Source organism: Hemitrygon akajei, chromosome 23, assembly GCF_048418815.1.
Source record: "Hemitrygon akajei chromosome 23, sHemAka1.3, whole genome shotgun sequence".
NCBI classification, from domain to species: Eukaryota; Metazoa; Chordata; class Chondrichthyes; order Myliobatiformes; family Dasyatidae; genus Hemitrygon; species Hemitrygon akajei.
Genome location: NC_133146.1, coordinates 23,472,473 through 23,489,231, shown reverse-complemented (window position 1 = coordinate 23,489,231; position 16,759 = coordinate 23,472,473). Strand labels below are relative to the sequence as shown.

The 16,759-nt window shown below is 42.1% G+C and overlaps 1 protein-coding gene and 1 long non-coding RNA gene across 8 annotated transcripts in view; one reads left to right on the top strand and one right to left on the bottom strand.

Annotated features, from left to right (window-relative positions):
- Nucleotides 1–16,759, bottom strand: part of LOC140715275 (catenin alpha-3-like) — a 1,577,100-nt gene that overhangs the window by 1,315,877 nt on the left and 244,464 nt on the right. The window lies entirely within an intron of this gene.
- On the top strand, nucleotides 8,940–15,627 carry LOC140715277 (uncharacterized). Its single transcript, XR_012096097.1, has 3 exons — nucleotides 8,940–9,036; nucleotides 9,213–9,291; nucleotides 15,505–15,627. It is a non-coding gene; the product is annotated as an uncharacterized lncRNA (long non-coding RNA).

Below are 16,759 nucleotides of genomic sequence, written 5' to 3'. Positions count from 1 at the left end.
CTCAAGATGTCATCGTCTGCTTCACTCCCCACTGCTGAGGGTTCCTGACATTATTTTGATTTTGGGTTTCCAGCCTCGGTTATTTTCTGCTCCTGCTCATGGATTCAGCACAATGTGCCGATTCAGAACTGAGCAACATAAGAACTAGGAGCAGGAGGAGACCATATGACCCCCTGGAGCCTTCTCAGCCATTGTGCCTGGCCCTAACATAATTTTATGCTCTATCCCTGGATCTCTTAATTTCTCTAATATTAGAATAAATATTGATGGTTGTTTTGAATGAGCTCATTAAGTGAGCCTTTATGGCCTTACAGACAGAATTCCAAATATTTACCACCTTTTTCGTAAAGAGGATCATGAACAGTAAAATGTCTCTTAGAAGTAATCCAGTAAGATCAAGAGCTTTCCAATTTGGAAGCTGGAAACTGTCTGACACATTAAGGAAGGTGGGAAGGGGGAGTTTACAAAAGCTAAATTGGAGAAAATAATGAGAGATGGGAAGCAGATAGGGAGGAGAAAAGAGTCATTAACTGAAGGAAATCAACTGGAAATGAGTTTTTGGGACAAACAATGCCTGGAAATAATCCAATCCAGATGAAGGGTCTTAACCCAATAACCTTGACTGTCCACGTCCCACCACAAATGCAGCCTAACCTACTTACTTCCTCCAGCATTTTTTCAGATGCTCTGAAATAGACTGGAAGGTCTAATTCCCTATGCTAACATTGAGGATTACTGGCAAGGCCTGGACATGGCACACAGCAACATTCATAAGATGACTCAAGAAAGATGGGAGCTTAGGACTGTAGCTGGAAATACAGTTCCAGCTGGCTAGGGATTCTAACAAAATCACTTGCAATCTGAACCAAACAGTTCCTGCTGATTCGTGGCTAAGTAGTGTTCACAAGGAATACTGCAGCTTCTGGAAGCATGAAGCAAAGGGAAACTTGCTCCACGTAAGATAGATAGATAGATACTTTATTCATCCCCATGGGGAAATTCAACTTTTTTCCAATGTCCCATACACTTGTTGTAGCAAAACTAATTACATACAATACTTAACTCAGTAAAAAAAAAATATGATATGCATCTAAATCACCATCTCAAAAAGCATTAATAATAGCTTTAAAAAGTTCTTAAGTCCTGGCGGTAGAATTGTAAAGCCTAATGGCATTGGGGAGTATTGACCTCTTCATCCTGTCTGAGGAGCATTGCATCGATAGTAACCTGTCGCTGAAACTGCTTCTCTGTCTCTGGATGGTGCTATGTAGAGGATGTTCAGAGTTTTCCATAATTGACCGTAGCCTACTCAGCGCCCTTCGCTCAGCTACCGATGTTAAACTCTCCAGTACTTTGCCCACGACAGAGCCCGCCTTCCTTACCAGCTTATTAAGACGTGAGGCGTCCCTCTTCTTAATGCTTCCTCCCCAACACGCCACCACAAAGAAGAGGGCGCTCTCCACAACTGACCTATAGAACATCTTCAGCATCTTACTACAGACATTGAATGACGCCAACCTTCTTAGGAAGTACATTCGACTCTGTGCCTTCCTGCACAAGGCATCTGTGTTGGCAGTCCAGTCTAGCTTCTCGTCTAACTGTACTCCCAGATACTTGTAGGTCTTAACCTGCTCCACACATTCTCCATTAATGATCACTGGCTCCATATGAGGCCTAGATCTCCTAAAGTCCACCACCATCTCCTTGGTCTTGGTGATATTGAGACGCAGGTAGTTTGAGTTGCACCATATCACAAAGTCCTGTATCAGTTTCCTATACTCCTCCTCCTATCCATTCCTGACACACCCCACTATGGCCGTGTCATCAGCGAACTTCTGCACATGGCAGGACTCTGAGTTATATTGGAAGTCTGATGTGTACAGGGTGAACAGGACCGGAGAGAGTACGGTTCCCTGCGGCGCCCCTGTGCTGCTGACCACCGTGTCAGACCTACAGTCTCCCAACCGCACATACTGAGGTCTATCTGTCAAGTAGTCCACTATCCAATCCACCATGTGAGAGTCTACTCCCATCTCCGTTAGTTTGTGCCTTAAGATCTTGGGCTGGATGGTGTTAAAGGCACTAGAGAAGTCAAGGAATGTAATCCTCACAGCACAACTGACCCCCTCTAGGTGAGAGAGTGATTTGTGCAGCAAATACGTGATAGCATCCTCCACTCCCACCTTCTCCTTATACGCAAACTGAAGAGGATCCTGGGCGTGCCTGGTTTGTGGCCTCAGATTCTGTATTATCAGCCGCTCCATGGTCTTCATCACGTGCGACGTCAAGGCAACAGGTCTGAAGTCATTCAACTCCTTTGGTTGTGGTTTCTTCGGTACCGGGACAATACAGGATGTTTTCCATTGTCTGGGTACTCTTCTCTGCTCCAGGCTCATGTTGAAGATGCGCTGTAGTGGTTCTCCCAGCTCAGTCGCACAGGCCCTCAGTAATCGTGGGGAAACTCCATCTGGTCCAGCCGCCTTGCTGGTACAGATCTTCCTCAGTTGACCTTCCACCTGTGCAGCCGTAATCCTGGGCGTGGGCAAGGTCTCCTGTGAGTGGCTATTTTCCTGTGAGGGAAGTAAGCCTGGTGTGGATTTCTGCGGTGAGGATGAGATTGAGCTGTCGAACCTGTTGAAGAAGTTGTTCAGCTGGTTCGCTTTCTCCACATCTCCACTTATGTTCGCCCTCCGCTTTGCACCACATCCGGTGATGATCTTCATCCCATCCCACACCTCCTTCATGCTTTTTTTCTGCAGCTTTTGTTCTAGCTTCCTCCTATACTGCTCCTTTGCCCCCCTTATCTGTACTCTGAGTTCCTTCTGAACTCTTTTAAGCTCCAACCGATCACCATCTTTAAAGGCCCTCTTCTTCTGGTTTAGGAGGCCTTTGATGTGACTAGTGATCCAGGGCTTATTATTGGGATAGCAGCGAACAGTTCTAACAGGAACAACCGCATCCACACAAAAATTAATATAGTCCGTTGTGCATTCAGTGACCTCCTCAACGCCCCCACAGAGCCCCCCTTGCAGTACATCCCAGTTAGTAGTACCGAAGCAGTCTCTCAGGGCCTGTTCAGCTTCAGGAGTCCACTTCCTAAAAGAGCGTGTGGTAGTGGGATGCCTCATCACAATAGATTTATATCTGGGCTGTAACAAAACCAGGTTGTGATCAGCTTTCCCCAATGAAGGCAGTGGGGATGCACTATATGCCTCCTCTACGTTTGCATACAGTAGGTCAATAGTCCTATTACCCCTGGTGTAGCAATCCACGTACTGGGAGAAAGCAGGTAGTGTCTTGTCCAAAGTCACATGGTTGAAGTCCCCTGTAATTATCACCAGTGCCTCAGGGTGCTGTGTCTGAAGCCTAGCAACAGCGGAGCTGATGACGTCACACGCTACCGTTGCGTCGGCACACGGCGGGACATACACATTCACCACAATGACGCTTGCGAATTCTCGAGGCAGGTAATATGGCCTCATACTCACGGCGATCAGCTCAATATCTCTTTCACAAACGGAGATCTTTGTACTCACATGCCCAGGGTTACACCATCTTTTGTTAATGTAGACAGCGAGTCCCCCTCCTTTCTTCTTCCCACACTTTTTGGCATCTCTGTCAAATCTTACCGTAGTAAAACCAGGTAATTCTACATTTACATCCGGGATGTTAGCCGTCAGCCATGTTTCGGAAAAACACATTAAACTGCATTCCTTGTATTCTTTAACATTCCTTACTAATGAGTAAGAGGTGCAACACAAACAAAAGGAGGCCTTGGTTCTTCACGCTGTATTTAGGAGATTGGGAACAGGGCCTCACAAGCATTATTCAAAGAATGACTCATACTTGCACAGAATGTTTCTGAGGGCAAAGACGGTGCACGGTGTCAGAGAGTGGTGAGTGCTTGGAGCACCGTGCAAGGGTGGTGATGGAGGTGGATGCTTTGCGGACACTTGAGAAGCTTGTGCACGGATGACGGAAAGGTGGAGATCCGTGTGTATGGTGTGGGGGTGTGGGCATTTGTGGATTGATCTTAGAGTGGGTCATAAAATCAGCACAACATCGTGGGCCAAGGGGTCTCTACTAAGCTGTCGTGTACCATGTTCAATGTTTTACAGTCTTTGAATTACATTTAAAGTGTAGTCACGAAGGTAATGTAGGAAGCACAGCAAAGAATTTGCACATAGCGAGCTCCCATAAATCACAACTAATTACTCTGTGGTAAACACCTTGTCTTAGGGATGACTAGTAGCCCAAAGAATTTTTAGTCTCAAAACAACATCATGAGATCTTTTAGACCCAATTGAGATACCAATTAAGTCATTGTCTGATCACGTACCCTCTCTCAGTACTGTAATCAGCATAAATGTTGTACTCTTTATCAGAGACAGACTTGAACCCATAACCTTCTGCATCAGGGAAAGACTTCCACCACTGAGCCACTGTCAGAGCTAATCTCCAGATAGAAGGGGAACATGAGGGGTAACTTCTTCACTCGAGGGTCGTGAGAGTGTGGAATGAGTTGCCAGCGCAAGTGGTGCAGGCAAGCTCAATTTCAACGCTTGAGAGAAGTTTGGATAGATACATGGATAAAAAGGGTATGGAGAGCTATGGTCGGGATGCAGGTCAAATGGAGTAGGTGATTTAAATGGTTTAGCATGGACTAAATGGGCCGAAAGGCCTGTTTCGCTGCTGTACTTTTCTTTGACTATCACTCTGTTTCTTCTCCATCTATATAGTAACATTGGTATAGACAAGAAGAATTAAATCAATGCTTTACTGCATGGATCTAGAAAGAAGGATTTCAACTTGTTAGATGTGGTGAGCAAATGAAAGATTTATACGAACTATTCCATAGGAATATGAAAGAGTGCAGAGAAAATTTGCAACTATGTTGCTGGGACTTAAGGATCTGAGTTAGAGGGAAAGGTTAAATAGGTTAGGAATTTTTCCCCTGGAAAATAAGAGAATGAGGGGAGATTTGATAGAGGTATACAAAATTATGAGCCAGCTGGGGGCATAGTGACATCAGCGCCAGACTTCGGAGTGAAGGCTCCCGAGTTCGAATCCAGCTGGTTCCCTTGCACCTTTTCCATTTGTGCTGGGTTGAGCGTCGAGCTAGCAACTTGGCCTCGTAAAATCAAGGAAGCCTGATAAAAAAACACTGTCACAACGGCACCCTGATGACTCCACTTGGAGTTAAGGGCTTCCTTCTTCTTCTTCATACAATTTTATGAGGGGTATACAGTGGATAGGATAAATGTAAGCAGGCATTATCGATGGAGATTGGGTGAGACTTAAACTAGAGGTTATAATTTAAGGGTGAAAGTTGAAAATTTAAGGGAAACCTGAGGGGGAACTTCTTACTCAGAGGATGGTGCAAGTGTAGAACAAGCTGCCAGCGGAAGTGCTAGATGAGGGTTCAATTTCAGCACTTAAGAGAAATTTGGATAAATACATCGGTGAGGGTGGTAAGATCCATGTGTGAGTCAATGGGGGTAGGCAAAGGGCCTACTTCTGTGCGAAATTGCTCTATGACTCTTTAATAAAGTATACTTCAGCAGAACAGGTGCAGAGCTGCTGGGAAATGGTTAAACTGAGCACTGATTAAATGTGCAAAGATGCAAGAGGATGATGGGGTGGGGTATGTTTTTGGCCAGAAAACAAATCTGACTGAGAACTACAAATAGATGAGGATAATGTTATAATTTAGTTATGTAAAAGAGGATCTTCAAGTGATTGAAGTGAAAGTTAAGATAACAGGCAATTAAAAACACAAAAGGAGGAATGTTAACACAAATCAAAACCTGTTAAAAGCTGGCCATTGTAATATGCAGTTTCAGTTTCAGAATCACAATCAGGTCCACATCACTTTTTTATGATGTGGAATTTGTTATTTTGCAACAGCGGTAGTCCAAAGACGTGAAAATACGACAAATTACAAAAAATAAATAAGTAGCACATTTAAAAGAATAATGAGGTACTGTTCATCGGTTCATGGACTGCACAGAAATCCAGGAAGAAATGTTTCTAAATCACTGTGTGTGTGTCTTCAGGCTCTTGTACCTCTTCTCTGACAGCGGTAATGAGAAGAGGGATGTCATGGATGGCGAGAGCCCTTAATGATGGTTGCTGCCTTCTTTAGGCATTCTTGAAGATGTCCTCATGGTTGAGAGGGTTGACCCAGTGATGCAGCTGGCTGAATCTACAATCCTCTACAATCTCTTGTGATTCTGTGAAGCAGGAAGTTGAAATGGTACATCTGTAGAAATTTGCAAGCATTTGTGCTAGCATATCAAATCTTCTGAAGCTCATAATGGAATATAACCGCTGCAGTGCCCTCCTCATCATTACATCAATGTCCAGGATAGACCCTCAGAGATATTGACACCAAGGAATTCAAAACTGCTCACCCTTTCTACTGTGTCCCTCAGTGAAGACTGATGCATGTTCTCCTGACTTCCCTTTCTGAAGTCCACAATCAATTCCTTGGTCTTACTGACATTGAGCGTGAGGCCGTTGTGACACCACTCAACCAGCTGATCTATTGCATACCTGCACACCTCCTTGTTGCCATCTGAGACTTTACCAACAACACTTGTGTCATCTGTGAATTTATACATGGCATTTCAACTTATCTTACCCACACAGTCATGAGAGTAACAAGAGTAGAGCAGTAGTTAAGAAAGCACCTGTATTGATTATCAGCGAGGAGGTGTTGTAGAATATACTGCACAGGATATGGGCCTCATATTACTGAAAGAATGAGAAATCAACGTATGGGAATATTATGTATTTCAGGGAGATTGAAAAGGCATGTAGAATGTTGATCTTGATAAAAGATTGTGGTCAGAGAGGATTGGTGTGTAGAGTCAACATGATTTGAACTTAAAGATAAAGTAGTGGTTGCTCCATTAGTATTTACAAATAGCAGTTAGAAAATGTTAGAGAAAAGTAGAGATTAGAAGGATTAGTAAAAGTAGCAAAATAACTTATCTGGAAGATTTTAATTATTGCTTCTCTGTTTAGAGAGAGCATGCGTTGTTGTGTTTTTTATACATACCGTGGGTACGTATAAAAACAAACCATATTCTGGAAGAATTAAAACTAGAACTTTTACTTAATAGCAAACAGCAACCACGTTTTCACTGTACAAGCTTCTCGATCATTCTGTCATATCTGCACATGCTCATAACCCTGACCAATCATGTTCTTACATGTGACGTGTGAGATCACCACATCTTCCTTTCCTTAAAAAGAAAAACAATTAACAACATTAACCAGAAATGGTTAATTTATAAAAATGTATAATTTAACATGTCTCTATCAGTCTCTCTGGGGGTTTAGGAACACGAGTAGACCTAAGTGATTCACACAGTTCTTGTGTTTCGTTGTTATTTTCATGTTTAGTCTGGTCTGCATCAGTTAATTGAAACTCTGAAGTTGGCTCTTTCTTGAGGTCTTTGTGATATCTTCTTAACATTGCTCCTTCTTCTGTTTGGACCAGGTATGATCTGGGTTGTACTTCTTCAAGTACTGTAGCTTTCTGTGTCCATGTGTTCATTTCGTCTTGTATCCTCACTTCATCTCCTTGGTGCAGTTCAGGTAGTGGACGAGAACATCTGTCAAAGTATGTTTTCTGCTTTGCTTTGTGTTCATCTTTCCATCTTTTCACTTGTTCACCTCCCTCTGTTCTCGGAAGGCTCTCATCTATTGGCAGATTGGATCTCAAACGGTGTCCCATCAAGAGCTGAGCAGGTGAAAATCCACATTCAAGCGGAGGACTACGATAGGCTACCAAAGCTTTATAAAAATCACTTCCACTATCTTTTGCTTTGTGCATCAGTTTCTTGATAATTCCTACCGACTTCTCAACCAATCCATTGGACTGGGGGAGAAATGGACTAGATGTTGAATGAACAAAGCTTCATTCAATAGAAAAATGTTTCATGTGTTCACCATTGAATTGTGGACCATCGTCTGTGAAAACTTCATTAGGTACACCATGAAAAACTGATTCCATGCATGCAATTACATTCTCTGCAGTTGTTCTGCTCAAACCACACATTTCAGGATACAGTGAGTAGTAATCTGTTATTAATAGATAATCTTTGTTATCGGTTACAAAAATATCAACGCCTACCTTCTGATAAGGTCTCTGAGGAATAAAATGAGGATGCAGTGGCTCCTTAGGGTTGCTAGGTTGGTATTCAAGGCACATTTGACAAAAAGACACCAATTCTGCAATTTCTTGATTCATTCTGGGCCAAAACATCACTTCCTGCGCCATTCTCTTACACTTCTCAATACCTAGGTGGCCTTCATGAATTTTCCCAAGCATTTCTTTTAGGAATCACAATTCTGCTACCTTTGTACAATATCCCATCCACAACAGACAGTTCTGGTCTGTGGTTCCAATAATCTTGTACTACTGAGGTACAGTCATGCCTATTATCTGGCCATCCATCCATCACCACTTGTATTACCTGAGTGAGAATTTTGTCCTTCTCTGTCTCAAGACGCAGCAGTTCCAACTTTTTGGGAGCAGCAGGTACAGTCTCTATGATCATATCAACAAATGCCTGAACATCAACAGCGTCCCTGTGACTGTCTTTTGTTGTTGGATCCACAGCTCTGGAAAGTGTGTCAGCCGTGTACATGAATTTTCCAGGTGTGTATGACACATTCAAGGCAGATCTTTGCAATTTGATCATCATTCACTGAATTCGCAAAGGACAGTTGTTTAAAGGTTTGTGAAACAATGTAACCAGAGGCTAATGATCAGTTTCAGCATCAATAGATTGCCCTGACACAAACTGATGGAATCTCTTGCAAGCAAACATAATGCTGAGCAACTCTCTTTCAATTTGGGCATACCTTGTTTCTGGATCAGATAATGAACGAGATGCATATGCCACTGGTAGCCATTCCTGATCATGTTTCTGGAGTAGTACTGCCCCTAAGCCTGCCTGAGATGCATCACATGAGATTTTGATGGGTCTCTCAGCATCATAGAATTTCAACACAGGTTCTTTGGTGAGCACTTTCTTGAGATTTTGCCATGCCTTCTCCTCTTCATGATTCCAGTTCCATTTGTTTTTCTTTTCTGTTAGCTGCCTCAATGGAGCAAGCTGTTCTGAAAGATTGGGTACAAATTTTCCCATGTAGTTGACCATTCCCATAAACCTTTGAACATCCTTTTTACATTGCAGTCTTGGCATGTTCTCAATAGCAGAAACCTTCAATGGATCAGGACGAACACCCTCATTGCTGATGATATCGCCCACAAAGGTAAGTTCAGTCACTCCTAGCTGACATTTGTCTTTATTCAACTTCAGGTTTGCCTTGCGTGTTGCCTCAAAGATTTGTCTGAGTCTGGCGTCATGCTCTTGTTTAGATGATCCCCAAACAATAATATCGTCCATGGAAGAATCCATACCCTTAATGGTGCTCATATAGCATGTGAATGATCTTATGGTACACTTCAGGAGCTGATGCAATTCCAAACGGAAGCCTAAGAAAACGGTACCTGGCAAAGAGAGTGTTAAAGGTACACAACTTTGAACTCGGTTCATCTAGTTTAAGTTGCCAGAATCCAGAGGATGCATCTAATTTACTAAAGTACTTTGCATTAGCAAACTGCGACATAATTTCTTCACAAGTAGGCAATTTGAAATGCTCTCTTTTAATGGCTCGATTCAAGACTCTTGGATCTAAGCAAATCCTCATTTTTCCATTTTTCTTATTAACAATAACAAACGAATTGTCCCATTCAGTCGGTTCATCAATTTTTTTATGACTCCTATCCGTCCCATTCTATCAAGTTCTGTTTTCAGTTGATGATGTAATGAAAAGGGCACTTTTCTACATGAATGTACTACGGGTGGCACTGTGTTGTCAATTTTAATCGTGTGCTCTCCTGGAAGACAACCAAGCCCTTTGAACAAGTCCTCATACTCTTTCATCAAGTCACTGTATTCTGACTCTGTGTCACTGTCCAGGACTAAGACTCTTTTCACCAAATTCAGTCTCTCACAGGCAGATAAACCAAGTATTGACTGTACATTTTTTGGCACGACCACAAATGAAAGCGTGTGCACAATATTTTTGTTCCTTTAACTGGAATGTCTGTACCTAAATACCCAGCCACTTTTATATTTGTCTGATGTAACTTTGGTCTTGGCTTTAATGCATTAAACTCAGATTCTGCAAGAACATTTACTTGTGCTCCAGTATCCAATTTAAACAGAATGTGTTTTGGTTCACTTGCAATGAAATAGTCCAGTCATTCTTATTTTGTTTGTTTTCACAAAGCACCTCAATATAAAACTCCTCACGTTCATTTTCAAGCACTGCATTTACGTGTTTTATTTCCTTTCTACTTCTACAATTGCATGAAAAATGATTACTCTTACCGCAGTGATTGCACATTTTCCCATACGCTGGACACTTTCTAAGTTGGTGCTCCCGCCCACAGCGATCACTAAGCTTTTTTCTTTCAGATGACACCTTGCTCTCTGTCGGTTTCTTTGCTGTTTTATCAATTTTTCTAATATTTTTGCGCTTTTCCACAGCATCTATGTAGCTCTCAATAAAAAGCTCTTTAGCCTGCGATGTCACAGTTTCTGAAGCTTTGCAGAGAATCAAAGCTTTTTTCCAAATTTATGTCTGGTTCTCTTAAGAGTCTTTGTCTCAGAGCATTATCCAGAATGCCGCAAGCAATTCTGTCTTTAATGAGAGAGTCCGTCAGCTCTGTAAAGTAGCATATTTTACTGTGGTTTCTCAGTTCCATAACAAATTGATCAATTGTTTGACCAGCTTTCTGCTTACATGTGAAAAATTTATAGCGCTCATATGTCACTTGTGGAATATAAAGATAGATACAAAGACAATTAGGAAGACCAAAATAAACCATGAAATTCCCTTGGTGTGTAGGGTCAAGGATAATCCCAAGGCATTTTATACTTTTATGAAGAAAACGTGGATAACTAAGGAGAGGGTAGGTTTACCCAAACAAATTTGTCAGAGTCAGAGCAAGAGGCGGATATGTTAGTTCAAAGTTCAAAGTTCAAAGCAAATATTGTTACCTAAGTACATATATTGTCACCATATATAACCCTGAGATTTATTTTCTTGTGGGCATACTCAACAAATCTATAGAATAGTAACTGTAACATGATCAGTGAAAGATCAACCAGAGTGCAGAAGACAACAAACTGTGCAAATGCAAATACAAATAAACAACAATAAAGAGTCCTTAAAGTGAGATCAAACACGAGGAAATCTACAGATGCTGGAAATTCAAGCAACACACACAAAATGCTGGTGGAACACAGCAGGCCAGGCAGCATCTATAGGGAGAAGCACTGTCGACGTTTCGGGCTGAGACTCTTTGTCAGTAAGGGTTGTGACGAAGGGTCCCGGCCCAAAACGTCGACAGTGCTTCTCCCTATAGATGCTGCCTGGCCTGCTGCATTCCACCAGCATTTTGTGTGTGTTCCTTAAAGTGAGATCATTGGTTGTGGGAATATCTCAATGGATAGGCATGTGAGTGTAGCTATCCCCTCTTGTTTAAGAGTTTGATGGTAACTGTTCTTGAACCTGGTGGTGCAATTCCTGAGGTTCTTCTACCATTACCTGATAGCAGTGACGAGAATAGAGCATGACCTGGGTGGTGAGGATCTTTGATGACGGATACTGCTTTCCTATGACAACATTTCATGTAGATGTGCTCAATGGCTGGTAAGTCTTTACCCCATGATGTACTGGCCCAAATCCAGTACCTTTTGTAGGATTTTCCATTCAAAGGTATTGATGTTTCCAAACCAGGCCATGATGTAGCCAGTCAATACACTCTCCACTACACATCGCAGTATTTACAAACAGGGAATTAGAGGACAGTGAAAACAGATTGGGTCATGCTAATGTGCTGGGGCAGTTTGATATTAAGAAGGAGATGGTGCTGGGTCTTGTGAAAAGCCTTAAGGTGGAATGTCACCAGGGACTGATGGCATATATCCCAAAATACTGAAATAAGCAACTGAGGAATTTGCTGGAGCTTTGTCAGGGATCGTTTTGTCCTCACCAGCAACGGGGAGGTCCCTGAAGACTGGAGAGTGGCAAATGTTGTGCTTTTATTCCAGAAAAGAAGCAGAGATAATCCAGGTAGCTGTAGGCCAGTGAGCCTCACATCAGCGGTAAGGAAGCTATTGAAGAGGAAACTGCGGAAAAGGATTTATGTGCAGTTGGAAGGGCATGGCCTACTTAGGGACAGTCAGTATGGCTTTGTGCAGAGCAGGCTAAGCCTTCAAAAATGATCACATTTTTTGAGAGGTAACAATGGTGCTTGATGAGGGTAAGGGAATGGACATTATCTGCATGGACTTTATTAATGTATTTAATAAAATCTCCTACAGTAGGTTGATTCAGTGATGATATATGAGATCCAGAGTAAGTTTCAAGTTTGGATTTGGAATTGGCTTTTCTATAGAGGACAGAGTGTAGGGGTGAAACACTGGTATTCTGACTGGAAGTCTATGACCAGTGGAGTTTTTCAAAGGTCGCTGCTGGGACCTCTGTTGTTTGTGATATACTGTGTGTCAATGAGTTGGATGAAAATGTTGGTGGGTGGATAAGCAAATTTATGGATGACGCCAAAAGAATTTCTGAGGTATATACTTTAATAATAAATGAACCTTTGAAAATGGGTGGAGTTGTAGACAGCATTAAGAAATATTCAACATTACAGCAGGATATAGGACAGTTACAGATATGGGTGGAGAAATGGCAGATGGAGTTTAATCTCAGCAAGTGTGAGGTTTTGCATGTTGGGTGGTCAAAAGAAAGGAGAACATACACAGTTAATGGCAGTCACCTTAGTAACATTGAGATACAGAGGGATCTTGGAGTCTAGGTCAACAGCTCACTAAAAGTCGCTATGCAAGTGGATAAGTTTGTAAAGAAGGCACTTGACATGCTTGTCTTCATTAGCAGGGTGTTGAGAACAAGTGTAAGGAAGTCATGCTGCAGCTATATAAAACTTTAGCTAGATCACACTTGCAGTATTGTGTGCATTTCTGGTTGTCCCAATATAGGAAGGATGTAGAGATTGCACATAGATTAAAGAGTATAAGCAATAAGGAAAGTTTGGATAAGTTTGGGTTGTTCTCCTTTGGAGACCAAGTGAAGAGTTGATAGATGCTTTCAAAATTATGAGAGGTATAGTTAGGGTAGATGGAATCTTTTTCCTCAGGGTAGAAGTGTCAGACACCAGAGGATATGCTTTTAAGGTTCAAGGGCAGAAGTAAGTTTTCTTATTTCTAATCCAGGTGTTAGGCGCCACTAATGGGTTACCAGGGATAGTAGTGGAATCGGGCAGTTTGATGAAGATTAAGAGACTTTAAGATACTAACGTGAATGGAGGGAAATGGATGATACACTGGAGGAGGACATTTGGTATAAATGAAGATCAGCACAATATTGTGGGCTGAATGGCCTGTCCAGTGCTGTACTGTTCCATGTCCTCTTCAAATAAGCTTTCCAAAGAATATAAAATACAGGCACCATGGTAGCAAAGTATTACAGTTTGGGTTTTTCTGAGTTCATTTCCAGCACTGTCTCTAAAAAGTTTATACGATCTCCTCGTGACTGCGTGTGTTTCCTCTAGGTGCTCTGGTTTCCTCCCATAGTCCACCGATGACTGTTTAGTAGAGCCAATGAAATGGCATCTACTGTTGACTTGTTGTGACGGTAGGCAAATTGGAGCAGATCCAAGTCACTCCTCAGGCAGGAGTTGATATGTTTCATCACCAACCTCTCAAAGCACTTCATCACAGTGGATTCAAGTGCTAATGGCTGGTAGTCATTCAGGCAGGTTACTACATTTTTCTTGGGCGCCGGGTGATTAAAGCAGGTGGGTACCTCAAACTGATGAATCAAGAGGATGAAGATGTCCATGAACACTCCAGCCAGTTGATTAGCACAAGTCTTCATTACTCAGGCTGGTATGCCATCTAGGCAGATGCTTTCCATGGGTTAACCCTCCTAAAGTATGCTCTCACATTGGCCTCAGAGATTTAGATCACAGAGTCATTGTGGCTGTGGAAGGGGTTGTGAAGGCAAATCAATGTTCTGTCAGTCAGCACAAGCATAAAAGCTCATCTGAGAGCAAAACCCTGTTGTCACATATGTCTCATCATTTAGCTATGTAGTAGGTGATGGCATTTAAGCTCTGCCTTGGCTGTTGATCATTCCTCTGTGATTCAAGTTTAGTCTGGAATTGCTACTTTGAATGTGAGATGGCTTTCCAGAGATACCCAGACCTCCTATAGCTGACTGGGTCACCGGTCCTGAACACTGCCGACCTAGCTCTCAGCAGTTTGTGAATTTCTTGGTTCATCCAGGGCTTCTGGTTGGGGAAGTTCTGAATGATTTTATGGGGATATCATCAGATGTCATTTAATGAACCTGCTGAAATACTGCATAGCCACATTAAACCTGAACTCTCAGAAAGTTTCAGAAGGTACTAATCCAACGTCAGCAGTCAAAAGCTGGGAGAAATGACTGGCAATTATAATATTGAGTTGAAATATTTGTTTCAACTCCATTGTTTTGGTATGTTTCTAGATCATGCATTGAGTGATCAATTTGTTTGTGTTCTTACAAAGGGCAATATGCCAGCTGAGTTTATTATACACAGGAATTCACTCATATTCAATAAGATGTGCATGATTATCATTTTCATAGCAAAAATAATCAAAGAACGTGAAATAGTTTCATCTGGTGCAGGTTGCAGGTGTGTGTGTTTGCATGTTGTGTGTCAATAAACAAGTACTCTGGTAATGTGAATGAAAAGGCTGTAACACTGTTGTCAGGACAACCATTCAGCTCGCCTCTGTTCATTCTGCATAGATTCCGTTTCACCTGCAACAAGGTGGACACGTGGCATTAGTTTACCAAGACAGACAAAGCACAAAGTACAAATATGAGTTCAAGACGGAAACTGTTAGATCTGTAGAAATGAAGAGAATCAAGATACAGTATATGGGGTTACTGAGGTTTAAGATGAGTCTTACTGAATCATGGTTCTGGCCTATCAGACTACTCCAGTTTCCATTTCCAGCTTTCAGATAGTAACGAACTATCAGTATTCAAATGGCAAGAAGTGAACTTATGAAGCAATTATAAGAGGTTCTCTGCATAACATTAAAACCAATGGGTAATCAACTTTAAGTAGTATTATGCCTCAGGTCGAAACAGAACAAAAATGATTTCAAGACCACTATCACTGTAATTGGCCAAAACACTACAAATGAACACAGTAGCAGCTCCACACTCCTCAGTGGGTGGATGAGATGTAGGGTCAGACTTGCTGCAAGGCATCTTTAACCGGCGACAACATGATACTACAAACACATCCAGATGTCATTGGGCAGGTGTGAAAATAGATGCTGCATTCTGATGAATGGTCCAAACCTGAAACATGAATTGTATTTTCATCCACAGATGCTGCCTGATCTGCTGGATGTTTCTAACATTCACCAGTTTTCATTTTTGTGGAGATGATGTGTACTGTTCTTCGCAAGGGGCAAGAAATCGAAGGGGTGTGGTCATGGCAGACAGCATCCATAGTCCTGTGTTGCTCAGCAAAGTGTGGCTGGAGATAATCAGGCTCAGTGAGATCTGGATACAGGTAACCCCTGCATTATAACCATTCTGTTTGGAAATCTACCACTCACAAATTACAAAGCAAGTACCAAATAAAATTCATTCCCACAGAATACTTGTGAAAGAAATAATTTTTTCAACTAGCATTTCTTAACATGTATACTGTAGACAATGTAGATTCACGTGGAAAATCACAAGTCTAGTGACAAAGAATGTAACATTCCCATAAAGTTGAGTTGTCCTATATGTAGTTTTGATGCAGCTAACCCTGGCCTGATTAAGATCCCAATACAACATATGGGACTATTCAAAGATTACTTAAGCAATGTTGAGGAACACGTGGCCTAAATTCCCAGCTATCAAGATGAGAAATCAATATTTTTCCAATTTAGACCCGTGATCTATGCTGCATTCCTTTGAGACCTAGGTAGAGGAAGAAGTGAAAAGAAGTTGGAAGACTATGGCATGCCATTGCAGGCATAGCTGAGACACCAGCTGTGCTAGCCTTAAATGTGCTGGGAAAACATAATACCAGAAGTTGCTTTACTGCCCTTTATAGTATTCAAGCAGAGATGGGACTCATTCTAATACTTAGAGCAAAAAGATGCTTACAGATAGATCTTCCTGGTAAACTGCCATGCTGAAACTGGTATTATCTCTGCTCACATACTGCAAGTTCTCACAGCTGCCAGCATTCACCATAACAGGTGCAATCTCTGTCAACAGCTTGTAAAAAGCACCAGAATACAAGCCGCTGTTTTTGATCTAAAGAGCACAGTTATCACTGATGAATAATAATGAAATGATGAGAGGCATGTGGAAAGGTGTTTACAGGAGGGTATAGGGAAAGGTACAGAGCAGCGCCACTATTCCAACGTGCTTCAAGGCCACCACCATTGTCCCCGTGCCGAAGAAGTCTTCAGTGTCCTGCCTAAATGACTACCGTCCCGATGCACTCACATCCATCATCATGGTGTTTCGAGAGGCTCGTCATGAGGCATATCAAGACCCTGCTGCCCCCCACACTGAACCCCCTGCAGGTTGCATACCATCCCAACTGCTCAACAGACATTGCCATCACCCTCTATCTGGC